Consider the following 17,238-nt stretch of genomic DNA (forward strand, 5'->3'; position numbering starts at 1 on the left):
TTCATCAGGTCTTTATGTAATTCTTGCTAAAGAGAGAATGGAAAGAGGATTGGGATATGAAATGATGATAATAATAAAATTTTGAAATCCTTAATTCCCAAAGTCAATGCAACTTCTAAATTGTGCAGATCACACAAAGAATTTAATTGAGGTATATGAGGCTCCTCAATCCCCATAGATATTTACATGCTAGAAAAAGTTTTTGGGGTGCCTGGGTGGCTCAGTTGGTTAAGCATCTGCCTTGCTCAGGTCATGATCCCAGGGGTCCTGGGGTGAAGTCCCATATCGGGCTCCTGGTTGGCTCAGCCGGGAGTCTGCTTCTCCCTCCCCCTCTGCGCGCAGCCCCCAGTGCTTTCTCTCTCGCTCACTCTCTATTTCAAATAAATAAAAGCTTTTAAAAAAAAAATGTTTGTGTTAGCAGGTTTCTAATAACATTATTTGTCAACATCCAAAAAGTTTTTATATATATTTAAAGTTGGACAACTACTGTTACATAGTGAATTGTTTATATGTACGAACTTCCGGTCAAGACGACTGAATTCCATGTGGCGCCACTAAAATGTTCTGTTGAAAACAACTGTCTCTGGGCGCCTGGGTGGCTCAGTCGTTATGCGGCTGCCTGCCTTTGGCTCAGGTCATGATCCTGGGGTCCTGGAATCGAGACCCACATCAGGCTCCCTGCTCAGCGGGAGGCCTGATTCTCCCTCTCCCACTCCCCCTGCTTGTGTTCCCTCTCTTGCTGTATCTCTCTTTACCAAAACAAAACAAGACAAAACAAAAAACCAGCTGTCTCAAAGTCTCACTGCCCTCATTTGTAAAAAGGGAGATCATGCTTATCTCTGTGGTGCCGTTGAGCTTAAGCAAGACACTGTATCCCAATATTTACAGGGACCCTGACTTACAGTAAATACTCAGTGCTTCTGTGTTACCTAAAAATGGAGGCTCATTAGCTCTATCTTTTATATACAGATGTGGGTGGGGCAAGGCTGTTGGATTGGTTTCACTTCTGACACTCCCGACCCAGAGAGAGAGCATCAGTTCCCAGAGGCAAAGGGTTCAGTCCCACAGCTCTCTACTTCACAAGCCAGTCGCAAGCCCCCGTTGTTAGCTGTGCATCTGACCTGGGGCTACAAATCGGAGGCTCCAACAACCCCTCTCCAACTCTGGGCACCAGTGTCAAGTCCAGGTTGCTACCTGTACTTCTGACTGGCCATAAATCAGAGGTTCCCACAACCTCCTCCTTGGCTTCCATTCATTGACTAGGGCTGCTCACGGAACTCAGACAAACCTGTTTACTCCCTAAGGTACTGACTGATTACAAGGGATATTGCAGGAAATGAATCAATAGCCAGATGGAGGGATCCACAGGGTGAGGTTCAGAACAGAGGAGCTTTATCCTGCTGGAGGCTGGGCCTGGCACTGGGGCACATGGAAACTCCCTGAGCCCCTCCTTTCAGGTTTTTATGAAGGCTTCATTACATAGGCGCGATTGATTCAATCACTGGCCATTGGTGATTGATGCAACCTCCAGCCTCACCCCGACACCCCCGCCCCGCCCTCCGGTGGAAATCGGGGGCGGGGACTGAAAGGTCCACCCCTGTATTCATGGTTGGTTTCCCTGCCTAGCCACGGGATAACCAGCCCCATCTTCACATGCCTTTCACAAGTCACGTCACTACCGTAAATCCATTTGTGGTGGAAAAGAGCTTGTTATGAATAGCAAGACCTTCATCTCATCTTTTTATGGCTTTGAAGCAATTTCAGGAGCTGAAGCCAAGAGACCAAATATGATGACAAAAGATGCTCCCATTTCTCTTATCATTCAGGACATTCCAAGGAGCTGTGAGCCGGAAACCGTGGACAATGAACAAATATATATGAGAAATATATGTTGGTTGTCTGAATGACCAAGTCTATATATTTTTTAATAAATCACAATATCACAACAGCTAAACAGTCTAAGGAGAAATTAGGAAATAACATAAAAAGCTAATTCAAAATAAAAATTATCCTCATATTCTATTTACATATTTTTCTTAAAATTATTTTAATGATCAAGTTTTCCTGCTCAGATTTGTACCTTAGTGACATTAACAAAAAAAAAAACCAAAATTATGACTGTAGAGTGAAAGCATAGCAGTGGTTGAAACTCAGTGTTAATGAAATGAAGACACAGACGAAGGCAGAGAGAAAAAAAAAACAGTTTTCACCAAAAAAATAGTTTTCATAATTTTTCATTTTAACAACAAATTTCACAACAAAACTTGAAGCATATATTCCTTATGAACTTCAGAATTTCTATCAGTGACTTTAGAATTTCCCCTACTGGAGTCCTGTGTACTTTTTTTTTGCCTTTACTCAAAACTTGTACCTCAGAAAACGTTTTTAATTTATTTAAAATTGAAATGAAATTAAAACGTATTTAATTTCATTTCATGAACACTGAGTTTCAACCACTGCTAAGCTTTCACTGTACAGTCATATTATGTAACAATATGTTACATTATATTTTATGTTGTATTATATTTTTAAAAATTTTGTTGTTGTTGTTAGAAAAAAAATTCAGTATGAATGTTCCTGTCTCATTGTATACAACAAATGTTTGTGTTGCGTGTGATAATTGCTGTTTACTCTAAAAATGAAGACAGTTGTGTTCTAGGAATTGAATAGCAATTGGCCAAAGAATGATTTGTGGACTCTCTGGACATCAGTGTGGTAGATTACTCTTATGTTTTTTTCTTTTTTCATACTTAGTACTAAATTATTTTAAATTTATGGGAAGCTAAGGTAAATGAACCATAACTTCTCATTTTGTTGCAAGGGGCCTGACAGTTAAAAGGGACTAATTTGGGGGCACCTGGGTGGCTCAGTGGGTTGGGGCCTCTGCCTTCGGCTCAGGTCATGATCCCAGGGTCCTGGGATCAAGCCCCACATCAGGCTCTCTGCTCCGCAGGGACCCTCTCTCCCCCTCTCTCTTTGCCTGCCTCTCTGCCTACTTGTGATTTGTCTGTCAAATATATAAATAAAATATTTTTTTTAAAAAAGGGACTAATTTGAATGGTGGTCCTGAAAAGATTCCTGGAACCTGTGAATGTGCATTTATTTGAGGAAAAGGTCTTATTGGTGTCACTAAATTAGGGACTTTGAGATGAGAAAAGATCATCTTGGATTATCTGGGTGGATCATAACACTGAGTTCCAAGGACCCTGGGATCATGACCTGAGCCAAAGGCCGACGCTTAACTGACCGAGCCACCCAGGTGCCACTTGACTTGAGTTTTTAAAATGAAATAGTAATTAACTAGATGGAGACAAGAGGGAGGGGCATTCTAGGCAAAAGCAGCTGCAAGGTCAAAGGCACTGAGGTATCCTATATCATGTGTCCTTGAACAAAAAGTTCTTGGTACCTTCAGGCTGAATTGAAAGAAAGCATGTGAAACTCTGTGAGCAGTAAGGATAGAAAGTTACGTAGCATCCATAGTATTGAGTACTCTGTTTTCTAAGCCCCAGCGCTCTGGTTTTAGTCTTTACATCAGAGATCATTTATTAAGTTACATACAAGCTCAGTGAAATCTGGGCCGCCACTCATCAGTCCAGCCCAACGTTGTCATGGAGGAAAGAGAGGGCCAGTGTGGCCAGGCCACCCAGGTTGTCAAGATGTGCTTAAATCTCGGATGTAAGTAAACTATGATTTTTAAATATTGGTAACTAATTAAGGAAACACGTCAATTATCAAGAGATCTAAACCAAACTTCATTTCCGTTAGATGGTAGGGGCCATTAAAAAGCTTAAGTTTTTAGATAATTAATTCTCTAATTATGGTGTGCAGCATGGAAGGTACAGTTCTGGGGTGGCCATTGTGGCTGGAGGTCAGTCCTTGAGGAAACTATGCTGTCATGCTGGGAGGCTGTCGGAGCAGTGGGAATGGGGAGGTGGAGACAGTGTATGACTGGAGATAACTTGTTGGACTGGAGAGAAAAGAGGGCATGTAGATCCTGGATTATTTAATTAGCTGGGTATAAAGGTATGATACCCTGAGACGAGGAATAAAAGCAGAGTTTGGTGGAAAATAAGTTCAATTGGGGAAATTTTGAATCTTTGGTGGCTTTCACTAATTTGATTGGAGATGTCCAGGGCAACTTAAGATATATGTGTGAATCTTATCAAAAAGACCTAGACTAAGAATAATATGTTATGTTATATTTTATGTTGTATTATATTTTTTAAAATTTCAAAAGGAACTTCATATACTTAAGTGTTTATTGAATGAAAAGAAAAGAGAGCCTAGGCCAGAGCTATGTAAAACCTGACTTTTTTGGAGCATGTAGGGTTCCAGGAAGCACTACGAGAAACAAAAAAGTGACTAAAAAGCATGCATGAAAATCAGGTGAGAGCTGATATACAAAATCCAATGAAGGATTGATCTTTAAGGAGGTATAAATGTCAAATATCTAATAAAGATTAAGCAAATGATTAAGCAAAAGATTAAAGAAAATGACCATTGTTTTTTTTTTTTAATTGTATTTATTTATTTGACAGAGAGAGAGATCACAAGTAGGCACAGAGCCAGGCAGAGAGAGGTGGAAGCAGGCTCCCTGCTGAGAAGAGAGCCTGATGCCGGGCTCAGTCCCAGGACCCTGAGATCATGACCTGAGCTGAAGGCAGAGGCTTAACCCACTGAGCCACCCAGGTGCCCCTTGACCACTGGTTTTGACACTACTAAGATAATTGGTGAAATTAGAATATATTTAAGTATTTCAGTTAGGAATGTAAAAGAGTTTTAGGAGATGTGGAATGCTCTAAATCCATAGAACAATGTGAAAATTGCACTTTGAGGAGAAAGGAAATTATCCTAGAAGGATATATAGTCTACAAGAACAGTACATTGGTAAATACGTAGAAATATCTAACTGAAAGCTCTGTATGTAACAGTGGTAATATCATCTAAGTACAAGAGACTAAATCTACAGAATGGAAAGGGAAGGGAAACATGGCCAAGTACTGTTCTTAAATTAAATATCTTAAGAATGCATGTCAAGATTTCAAGCATAACCAGTCAAAATTAGGGTGTATAAATCACAAATCAGAAAGAGAAAGATGTGGGGCACTTGGGTGGCTCAGTGGGTTAAGCCTCTGCCTTCAGCTCAGGTCATGATCTCAGGGTCTTGGGATCGAGCCCCGCATTGGGCTGTCTGCTGGGTAGGGAGCCTACTTTCCCCGCAACCCACTGTCTCTGCCTACTTGTGATCTGTCTCTCTCTCTCTCTCTTTCTCTCTGTCAAATAAATAAATAATTAAAGACTTAAAAAATAAAAAGAAAGAGAAAGATGTGAAGTAATAGAATAAACTAATACAATAAAAAAGAAGTGTACTCACAGCAATAAATGAGAAATGGTTAAATGGCAAAAACATCAAATATTTAAAAGATACCAAAAGTCCAGTGTATTAAAATTAATAAGACATGAATTGTCAGATTGGACTTTTAAACTTGAACTTTATGCCATTTACCATAATGACACCCAAAACATATAGACATAGACAGCTTGAAAATAGAAGGAAATATATATGTCAGCAAAAAACTAGCCTCAACCAAAACACTGGTGTGATTATATTGTAAAAAAGATTTTGAGACGAAACACATCATTAAGCAGAGGAGGGTAAGTATATAATGACAAAAAATTCAATTCCTTTAGAAGATACAGCACTTCTAAACATATATGTCCCTGATAAAATTGCTCTAAAGTTGATGATGAGCAAAATAATAGAACCACAGAGAGAAACGGGAAAACGCACCATCAAAATGGGATATTTAAGCCTGTCTTCCAATTATTGACGAAAGTATTGACAAAATACAAAAGTATTTGAGTCTAGTTAGACATATAGACAGACCTTGTACCCAGCACAAGAAAAGCTATGTGGCACAACCACAAAAATTGCTTTTGTACTAACTAGGTCATACACTTGTCTTCACACATTTCAAAGAACAGGTATCATTATAAAGCATGCTTGTTGGTCACAACACAATTAGAAGTTGTGTTAGAAGAAAGGTAAAATCCCTAGTATATTTGCAAATTAAAGTCACATTTATAAATAACCCATGGATCAAAGAAAAAATCACATCAATTAAAATATTAATAAGTGAATGATAGTGAATAAACCATGTACCAAAAATTTTTGGTTTTGTATGTTTTGATTTATACTTAGAGGTTCTTATATTAGGAATGGAGACTGTAGGATAATAGTGAGTCCAAATAAAGAAGGTAAGAAACATACAACAAAATTATGCCAGAAAAATTAGTGGGAAGGCACTAACTACAAGAAGAATTTTAGAAAACAAAAGTAAAATGGAAAGAACCAAGAAAGTCAAAAGATGGTTCTGGGAAAAGAGAATTAAAATAAGCTCATAAGGGGCACCTAGGTGGCTCAGCGGGTTAAGCCTCTGCCTTCAGCTCTAGTCCTGATCTCAAGGTCCTGGGATGGAGCCATGCGTCAGGCTCTCTGCTCCTCAGGGAGCCTGCTGCCCCCTCTCTCTCTGCCTACTGCTCTGCCTACTTGTGATTTCTCTCTCTGTCAAATAAATAAAATCTTTAAATAAAATAAGCTCATAACTACCAATAGATTGAAACATAATAAGAGAATACCATGAAATCATTTATATCAAACAGTTGACAGCTTAGATGAAATCAGTGTTTCTAGGAAAATATAACCTACTAAAATCATAAAAAATATAACCTACTAAAATATGTCAAAATAGTAAAATATAACCTACATAAAATACATTATGGGAAATCTATATAATCCCATAATAATTAATGCAATTACAAAAAATAGTTATTATTTTCCCTTACAAGAAACACCAAGTAAAGAGAGTTTTATAGGCAATTCTCCAACAATTCCAGCCCTCCTGAAAAATCTCTGAATATTGAAAGAGAGGGAGCTACATCCCAATTTATTCTGTGAAGCTAATTTAACTTGATAACAAAGTCGATGAAGACAGGATAAGAAAGGCACATCGGAGCATCTTTTTACCCGTGAATGGGGGTATTAAGAATTTAAAACAAAATATTGGCACAATGAATCCAGCAGTCATTAGATGATTTTTTCCTTAGAAAATGTATAAAAGTTTCTCATTACATTAACTAATTAAAGAAGAACAAAATGCATGGACATCTCAATAAATACAGAAAAAGTGTTTGGTAAATTCAGTATCCACTCTAAACAAGAAACCAAAAAATAACTTTTAATCATTGGAAATGGAAGAGAATCTCCTTGATCTGCTAATAATATCTACAGAAAAACTCAAGAATCAACAGTATTCAAAATAGGGGAATGATGAAAGCTTTTATTATGAGAGAAATACAAGGAAAAGGATTTGTACTATTTTTTTTCTATTTGACATTTATATTAGAGGTCAAAGCCTGTTCTACTGGAGACAAAGATCAGGACAATTGGAAATGCAATTGTCATTTTATAGGGATAATGGTGTTCCTATGAAACACAAGATAATCTTCACAAAAATTGTTAGAAATATGAATTAGCTATTTAAAAAGATTTTATTTATTTTAGAAAGAGAGTACAAACACAAGTGGGGGAGGGGCAGGGAGGTAGGGAGAGGGACAAGCAGACACTATGCTGAGCGGGGAGCCCTATGCCAGCTCCATCTCGGCACCCTGAGATCATGACCTGAGCTGAAACTGAGAGCCAGACACTCCACCAACTGAGCCCCCCGGGCTCCCCTTATCTAGCTACTTTTAAAAAATCTTCTTTTGTTAACCATGCAGAAAAGGCATGTAATAAATGCACAGTAATTAACTAATATACTGTATGTTACATGTATATAAACCATAATTTGCATCTGATAGATACATACCAAGTCAAAACACAGATCAATGTCAGCATCCCAGGATCCCCCTCTCAGCTCCGCCCTTTTCTGAAGATCACCAGATTTAACAAGAGTATGGGTGATCATACAGATGAAGGAAAATCCTGAAGCAAAATACAAGATTATGAACTATTTTTCCAATATTGAAGCACGGAGAAGGGTGGGGCAGTTCATCCTGAAAGAATCATTAGGTCAAGAATTATCATTTGTGATGAGGTGATAGAGCGGATACTGATTTGCAAGAAAAAGGTCAGAATTGATATAAATTGCCATAGCAAGAAGAGTGAGAGATAACACCAATAATTCTCAGCATCTTTAGCTAAACCTGCACACCGTCCACATGAATAAAATTACTTTAATTCAAAGGAAGCCACTTGCATTTAAAGAAAAAAGGTATTGAAGAAAGTTGTTCAAAATTTTGGAATATGTGGCACCTTAATGTATTATAAAACATAAGACCAATATAAGCAGATATCAGAGATTATGTCTGTATGCATGCCAAGAAGTTAACGCCTTACTGTTTGTTATAAAATCACAATATACATATTAACTTTTTTAAGGTTTTATTTTTTTTTTTAGTGAACACGTAAATTTTTTTCCATCAGCTTTTCCGAGATATAATTGACATACAACAACGCATAAGTTTAGGGGTACAGTGTCATGATGTGATGCATGTGTATAATGAGAAACGATTTCCGCAATAAAGTTAGGTAACCCCTCCTTTAGCTCACATAATTGACATTTTTGTTGCTGTTATGGTGAGAACATTTAAGATCTACTCTCTCTGTGGCTTTGAAGTTCACAACACACCATTGTTAACTATAATCACCATGCTGTATGTTAGATCTCTGGAACTTATTCCTGTATGGAAGGAATGCTTGTACCCATTGGTTAATGCCTCCTCATTTCCTGTACTCTCAAGCCCTTGGCAATCAGCAATCTACTCTTTGTTTCTAAGAGTTCAGCTTTTTTCGACTCCACATATAAGTGAGAACATGTTTTTCTTTCTCTGACTTATTTCACTTAGCATAATGCCCTCAAGGTCCATCCTTGTTGTTGAATAGGGCAGGACTTTCTTTTCTTTTTTTTTTTTAATGACTGACTAATATTCCATTGCATCTCCATGTATGTGCATGTGTGTGTATATAATCACATTTTCTTTTTTCCATAGAAAAGCAATTTTGTTAATAAAGAAAGGATAAATCACAATATTCTAAAACAACAGACCACAAATACTGAAAATTCACGAAATGCTATACAAAATAACGCTCCCCTGTTTAAGTGTAGACTGTATTGATGACACTGTTGAGTTTGTTCCTTTCCTTCGATATATTTAATATGATCTTCTGAAGAACCATGTTTTCTTTATCCATTCCTATATTGATGAACACGTAGGTCATTTCCATGTCTTGGTTGTTGTGAATAACACTGCATGAATATGAGGTTGCAAATATTTCTATGAGATGGTGATTTCATTTCCTTTGGATAAATACCCAGAAGTGCGATAGCTGGTAGTTCTATTTTTTATATTTTTGAATTTCAAAAAATATGTATTTTTAAAAAAAATTTGTCAAGGAAACTTCATACTGTTTTCCACAATGGCGGCACTCCTTCGAATTCCCACAAACAGTGCGTGAGGGTCCTTCCCTTTGTCTCCCTGCCAGCACTTGTTATTTCTTGCCCTTTTGATGACAACCATTCTACCAGGTGTGGGGTGATAGCTCGCTGTGGTTTTGATTTGCATTTCCCTAATGATGAGTGATGTTGAGCAACTGTTCCTATATCTATTGGCCACTTGTGTATTTTCTTGGGGGAAAATGTCTATTCAGTTCCTCTGCTCATTTTTCAATCAAATTATCTGTGCCTTTTTGCCTTTGAGTTCTAGGAGTTCCATATATATTTTGGAAATAAACTCCTGATCAGATATATGATTTGCAAATATTGCCCCTTTCCATAGGTTTTGCCTTTTCTCTTTGTTGATTGTGATAACTTTTTTCCTTATGTATTGTATACAGTTTCACATTTTTTCTAATCCACTCTTTACCCCCTCATCTGAAATTAATATTCAGATCCTCCCTGAACACTACTCTCCAATTTCTGTCCAGACTCCTGTCTCTCACTGTTCTTAGAGCTGTGGCCCTGGGTTCAGAAAAACTGCCCCAGAAGGGGAGACCTTCTGCTGCTTTGTGTCCCATGTCCACTGAAGGAGTTTTCCAATGAGACAAGTAAGGTTCTGGAGAAATCTGATCCTTTGGTCACCAATATAATACAACTAGAGTGGGTGAAGAGTCATCTTTTGTTTATTGGTTCAACTGTCCCTGGCAATAGAACAGCTCAGGGGAGAGAGTGACAACCAGGGATATTGAACCTGAGAAGTGTAAGATATGTGATATGAGTAGATAGAATTAAGTCTTACTCTTTGGCATCATTTACACCAGGACAATCTTGAATGTGAGGAAGTTGTTGGGGTGCCTGAGTGGCTGGGTTGGTTGAGCATCCGACTGTATTTTGGCTCAGGTCATGATCTCAGGATCCTGAGATCAAGTCTCCCTGCACTGGGCTTGTAGCCTGCTTAAGATTCTCTCTCTGCCTCTCCTTCTGCCCCTCCTCCCGCTTGTGCAGGCACACGTGCACACACACTCTCTCTCTTTCAAACAAACAAAAAAACTCCCAATGAATGGACTAATAATAGTCTACCAAATCAGTTAGATAAATCTTGTTTGAAGGGATAACTTTATAAAAAATTAGGACTCTCTCTTGTGACGATTACCCTAAAAATCATTACAGATTAAAGGACTTTAAATGGAATGGAAGATCTAAGGGTGGGTTTAGATAGGAAACTGAGGGAGAAAATAAGATAACAACTCCCTAAAAATAGAAGGCATTCTCAGATAACTATGAAGTAGAAAAAGTACATAACACCAAAAATTGTAGCCTGGGGACACCAAAGACGATCTTCTTTTCCCTCAACATTTTTGGTAAGATGAACTCTCCTGGTGGCTTTGGGTTCTACCTGAAGTATATCTAGTCAGGGCTGGGAGTGGAGGAGAAGAGGTAAACTTGGGTGATTACGACATTCAATGTCATTTCGTCAGTTGACAACAAATGGACCTCACTGGCGGGGAAGGTGGAAAATGGCAGAGGCTGTGCATGTGTGGGAGCGGGGAGAAATTTCTCTATCTTCCTCTAAATTTTGCTTTGAACATAGAACTACTCTAAAAAAAAAAAAAAAGTCTCACAAACGACAATTGAAAAACCAAACTACCACTCTTTCCCTCATTTATGTGTTGAGCAGTCTTGAGTCACTGAGGCCTCGGGCACCCCTGCACAGTGGCTTCCGCATGCAGTGTTCGTGAGCGCAAGGCACTGTGGGAGCCAGTTTACTGACATTCTGATGAGGTTCCCACAATGACTTAGGAGCTGAGTGTTACTTTACAGAAAACAGAAGTTTAGCTCTTGCTCACACAAACTGAGAAGCACTTATGTGCCAGGCATGGTGCCGTTTGCTTTTCACACTGTGTTATTCAGTCCTCGCTACCACTTACCAGGTCATGGAGTCTACTATTTCCCTCACTTGTTGTTGAAAAATTTGAAACTCGGAGTATATAAGGAATGCACCCAAGCTCATACAACTAGAAAGGAGGGGTATCAGGGTCGCAAAGCCCCAGGCTCTAAGCACCGGCTATGAGCTTGCTTGGAAAATGTGGGAATGGCAGCAAAACACCAAGAGAAAACCAAAACAAGGCAGAAAATGGTACAAGAACAGAAAACTGGAAAAAATAGTAAGATTAAATATGGGAAAAGAGTGCTAGTTATCTTTACCTTTTTTTGAGGTCTGGGCAGGAGAGGAGACATGCTCTATGTGGCACCAGGGAGCATAGTTAGCTGGGGTGAACGGAAGTAAATGTTTGTTTAAATAACTCTTATTTATTTATTTATTCAAGATTTTGTTTTTAAGTGATCTCTGCATTCAACATGGTGGGGGGGGGGTCGAACTTACAAGTCTGAGATCAAGAGTTGTATGCTTCACCAACTGAGACAACTGGGCACCCCTTAAGTACTTTAAAGTACAAAGATCCCTAACATCTCTAATGCAGCTTCGGTAAGAGGTGTTTCAATGTGCAGGGGTTAACCCTAGTGGATAACGCTCTAGTTAGGTGTGGAAAGAATGTGAGGAGTCAGAGCTAGGTAAGCTATCAAATTCCCTTGCAACTCTCAGTTTTGGTTCCAGGACTCTAATTATGGAAACATAAATGCATTTGCTAGGAAAATTCCACAGGGCAAACCTGGAGAAAATGGGAAAATGTTCCATTTGAGAAAAAGAGCCACATTGCCACCTGGTGATCATAACAATTATTCTCTTTTACTCGCTGGTTTTTGAGTGTTTGAAAAAAATCCCCCTAATATCCAGCAGTAATTAAGATAAAAGTTTCCTTAATTTGTTGACAACATTTTTTCTCCAGTGCATTTACTTTTATTTATCCAAGTAACAATGTTTTTGTGTCTGCATCCTCTTAAAATTATCTGGTAATTTCTTTGCAGTGATTTCCTAAGAAAGGAGATGTTGTGTCCAAGAGTATTGTTTGGTTTTGAAGTTTTCGACATGCATTTTCCAGCTGTCCTTCCCAGAAACATTGTGCCAGCCCGCCAGTCCACCAGCATTTTCTAAGAGCATCTTATTCTGCAACCTTACCAACTCTGCAGAAGATCTTTAAGCCATTTCTTTGCCTATTTGAGTTTGTCTGTATGTGAGTATATATCCTCTTCTGTAAGTTTGTAGTTTTTGAATACTAGTTATGTTGAATATTCAAATATGCATTTTGCAAACTTAGTTTTTCTTTTCTGGTTGTCTTTTAGCCTGCCCATCTTTTTTTTTTTTTTTTTTTTAAAGATTTTATTTATTTATTTGACAGAGAGAGATCACAAGTAGGTAGAGAGGCTGGCAGAGAGAGAGAGAGGGAAGCAGGCTCCCTGCTGAGCAGAGAGCCCGATGTGGGACTCGATCCCAGGACTCTGAGATCATGACCTGAGCTGAAGGCAGCGGCTTAACACACTGAGCCACCCAGGCGCCCCTAGCCTGCCCATCTTTACTCATAAGTAAAAATCCATAGATTTGTACGTGCTGTTTACAAAATACAAAAGTAATACTCTATTTTAAAAACAATGAACATCCTTACAGGCCAGGCATAGTGCTAGTTAAGCATATACGTAAAAATAGCTCAGATTCTGTAGGGAGTGTTCTCCTCTACCTCTCCTCTCCTCTCCTCTCCTCGTTCACTAAAAAATTTTAACTCCCTTGTGTTAGGCACCGTACTCTGTGCTGGTGATGCATCCGTGCCTTATCACTTGACCGTGCCCTCTTATATACTATAGGAAAGAGCTCTGGTGCCTTTATCAAACTGTGACATTTCAGAGTGGTTCCAGGAATCAGAGGGACAAGATTTGTACTGGAAGATCAGGACAGCAGTTCAGGCTCTCAGACAAAAACTACCTATTTTGGACCCGTTATACGCCCGTTATTGACCACAGTGAAAAATTCACCTAGGTGAATGAAGAATCACCCATCTCATTATGGGCTGCTGTCCCTGTGCACGTTGGCAGGTCGAACACAGAAAGCAATAATGGTAGCTCCCACATATGGTACAACTGTGAATCAAGTACTGTGCTTGTTCCTTCTCTACTACAACTCCGAGTTGTGGTTTTTGTTGCCATTTAAGGAATGTAAGGCTGGAGTAGCTCCCAGTGAACTGGGACGGTTTTTGCTGGCAGTGGAGGGGTTCAATCTGGACACAGTAGGGAGGTTTGGTAAGCGTAATAAAAAGAAAATTAAGCCCGATATGAATTCTGGCTCCAAAAAAGAGTCTGAGTGTGACTCTCTCTCTAATGCAAGATGGGGGAGAAAAGTCTAGAATGAGAGCTTCAGAAAATTTCACTTCAAAAGCTATCAAAGGTGATCTATAGCCTTCATGAAAGACAATCTCTTTGAGGAATTTTTCAATTTTTTTCTGCTCAAATAGTTTTAAATAGAATTTATGATTAAATAGGGCACAATAAGACAATGTTCACCTCTTTTCATGTTCAAAATACCAATGATATGAAATAAATTTAAAAATAGGAATAAATCTTTAGAAGAATAAGAAAACATAGAAAGTATCCCATAAAGATTACAAAGTTCATATGAAGATATTATGAACTACTTTATGACAATATATTTGACAACTTAGATGAAATGTACTAATATCTAGAAAACACAATTTGCCAAAACTGATCCATGAAGAAACAGAAAATCTGAGCAGATGTAATTTACTAAAGTAATTGAGGGGCACCTGGGTGGCTCAGTCAGTTAAGCATCTGTCTTCGGCTCAGATTATGATCCCAGGGTCCTGAGATCCAGCCCCACATCAGGCTCCCTGCTCAGTGGGGAGCTTCTTCTCCCTCTCTTTCTCCCCTCCTCCTTGCTCATGCTCTCCTTCTCTCTCTCTCTCTCTCTCTCTCAAATAAATAAATAAAATAAAATCTTTAGAAAAAAAGTAATTGAATAAAGAATTTAAAACCATGCCATAAAGAAAGCTACAGGTCCAGATGACTTTCATGAGGAATTCTAAACATTTAAGGAAGAAATAAAATTCCCACAAATTCTTCCAGAGAATATAAAAAGAGGGTATACTCCCCACCTCATTTTATAAGGGCTGCATAACTTTGATGCCCAAACCTGGTAAGGACATTATAAGAAATGAAAACTATAGTATACCATGTTAACAAATAGAGTCTTGAACTATGAGAGACTGTGGACTCTGAAAAACAATCTGAGGGTATTGGAGGGGTAGGGGGTGGGAGGTTGGGTGAGTCTGGTGGTGGGTATTATGGAGGGCACGGATTGCATGGAGCACTGGGTGTGGTACATAAACAATGAATTCTGGAACTGTGAAAAGAAATTTAAAAAATAAACAATTTTTAAAAAACCAAAAACAAATAGAGTCTCTTTTCTTTTCTTTTCTTTTTTTTCTTTCTTCCTTCCTCCCTCCCTCCCTTCCTTCCTTTTTCTTTCTTTCTTTCTTCCTTTCTTTCTTATCTATTTATCTATCTATGTGTCTTTACATCTATCTATCCATCCATCTCTCTATCTACCAAACTTCTCTCATCTCACCTTATCTATCTAATGGTATATCACAACGGTATTAACTTTATTTTCAGAAAGCAATGTTAACTAGCTTTTGAAAACAAATTATTGAAAACCACCACACTGTAAGACACAAAGGAGAAAAAGCACATGATAATCTCAGTATGTACTGAAAGCACATTTGAAGGAGTCTGAGTGCATGTATTTACTTGGAAGACGAGCCCAGGAAACACAAGTGAGAACAGCAGGCCAGTAAGACGAGGGTGGAAGGAAAGCCAAGAGGCCTGCACTAGTGAGCAGGCTGCCGTGAGAAATTGGACAAGCTCGCTTAAGACTCGGAACGATGGGGAGAAAAATGCCTCAGAATCACTAGCAGAGGACAGGGGTGCTAGGACATTGATCCCCTGACTGTCCCGGCTTGCATTTCCGGGATGCTTCTCCCAGCAGCGCAGCAAGCTCCCAGGTGCTTGAGAAAGCTCGCAGGCAGGAGAGAGAGATCCAGGCTCCAGGTAGAAGCTTCCAGGGAAAATACCTATCATAGTTACTACTGAACTCAGGAGGGACAAGGGGAGCATGGGGCAGGGCATCAAAACCCACGCTACAGAATCCAAGAAGATAAGGTAAGAGATGAAAAAAAGGCATGCACAAAAATTTGGTTAAAAATTTTAAGACTTGGGGTGCCTGGGTGGCTCAGTCCATAAGCGTCTGCCTTCTGCTCAGGTCACGATCCCAGGGTCCTGGGATGGAGCCCCACATCAGGCTCCCTGCTTGGCGGGAAGCCTGCTTCTTCCTCTCCCACTCCCCCTGCTTGTGTTCCTGCTTTTGCTATCTCTTTCTGTCAAATAAGTAAATAAAATGTTTTAAAAAAATTTAAGAGTTAACTAATTTTTCCTTGTAAAAAACACATACAAATGTCAATCTCAATTATTAGAAAACATGGATTTGAAAGGTGGCAAGGGGTAGCAGATGCAGCTCCTACTTTTTGGTCAGATATGGAAATATATTAGCTTTAGAAATCATGATTTTGTTAATAAAATAGTGGTTAAGATGGATACAAAGCATATTGTATAAACACTACTACTGTTTTTTACCTGTGATATTTAAAAACTAATTCTCACAACAGCCCAATTGAATTGTTATGGTTGCTATTATCTTCCCATTTTACAGTTAATGAAACTTAAAAATGTTCAGAAACATGCCTAAGTCATGCCTAGTAAGTAGTGGAACTAAGAAATGCTCACACAGCCTGACTCCAGAACTGGTCCTCTTATCCACAATGCTATACTACGGTTTAATGTTCCAAATTAAAACTACAAACAGCTAAGTGAAACAGAAAACAAATATTAACCAAAATACACCATTGAGTCCACTGAATGTAAACAGCTATTCTAATCAGAAGTCAAGAGTGTTGGGGCACATGGGTTAAGCATCTGACTTTTGATTGGCTCAGATCATGATCTTATCGGTCTGATCTCAGGGTCTTGAGATCAAGTTCCCATATCCGGCTCCATGCTGGGTGTGGAGCCTGCTTAAGATTTTCACTCTCTCCCTCTGCCCTTCCCTCCCCTTTGGGCTCTCTCTCCTTCTCTATAAAAAGAAGGAAGGAAGGAAGGAAGGAAGGTAGGTGTCGAGGCTGAGAAAAATCAAGGCCATCCCACCTCAGGTTTAGCCTTAGCATAAGTACAGCCATCTTAGTTCCAGCAGCCATCTTAGCACCCTGTGCCCAAGGGCTGAACTTTCCCCCACCCTGATTTAGTAACAGGAATCCCCACCCTGCTTTAGTAAGCCCCACCCTGCTTTAGTTCCAGAGACCCCCACCCTGCTTTGGTTCCAGAAACCCCCACCCTGCTTTGGTGCCAGAAGCCCCCACTTTGCTTTAGTAACAGGAACCCATAAATACCCCCACCTTAACTAAGCTCAGGGTCCAAGTCCCTACTCCGCTGTGTCAGGTATACTTGGGCCCAAGCTTAAGCTTGTCAAATAAACCCTCGTGCGATTGCATCAGTGCTTGGTTCCTTGGTGGTCTCTCGGATGGGAAAACTAGGGCATAACAGGAGGGAGGGAGGGAGGAAGGAAGGAAAAGAAGAAAGAAAAAAAATCAAGAGTGTGCGACTGGATAGAATACCGAACTACATGCATGTAGTTTAGATTTGACGCCAGAAGCAAAGGCAACTCAAGCAAAAATAAACAAGCAGGACTACATCAACTAAAAAGCTTCCACAGAGCAGAGACCACCAA

General features: G+C 39.3%; 1 long non-coding RNA gene across 1 annotated transcript in view; it reads right to left on the minus strand.

Moving 5' to 3' along the window:
* Positions 1-8,983: 8,983 nt before the first annotated feature.
* Positions 8,984-17,238, minus strand: part of LOC123391934 — a 28,999-nt gene continuing 20,744 nt past the window's right edge. The window contains exon 5 of the long non-coding RNA XR_006606620.1: positions 8,984-9,308. This is a non-coding gene — a long non-coding RNA (uncharacterized LOC123391934). The remainder of the gene's footprint in view (positions 9,309-17,238) is intronic.

Source organism: Mustela putorius, unplaced genomic scaffold (genome assembly GCF_011764305.1).
Source record: "Mustela putorius furo isolate JIRA1106 unplaced genomic scaffold, ASM1176430v1.1 tig00000407_pilon_pilon_pilon, whole genome shotgun sequence".
Taxonomy (NCBI): domain Eukaryota; kingdom Metazoa; phylum Chordata; class Mammalia; order Carnivora; family Mustelidae; genus Mustela; species Mustela putorius.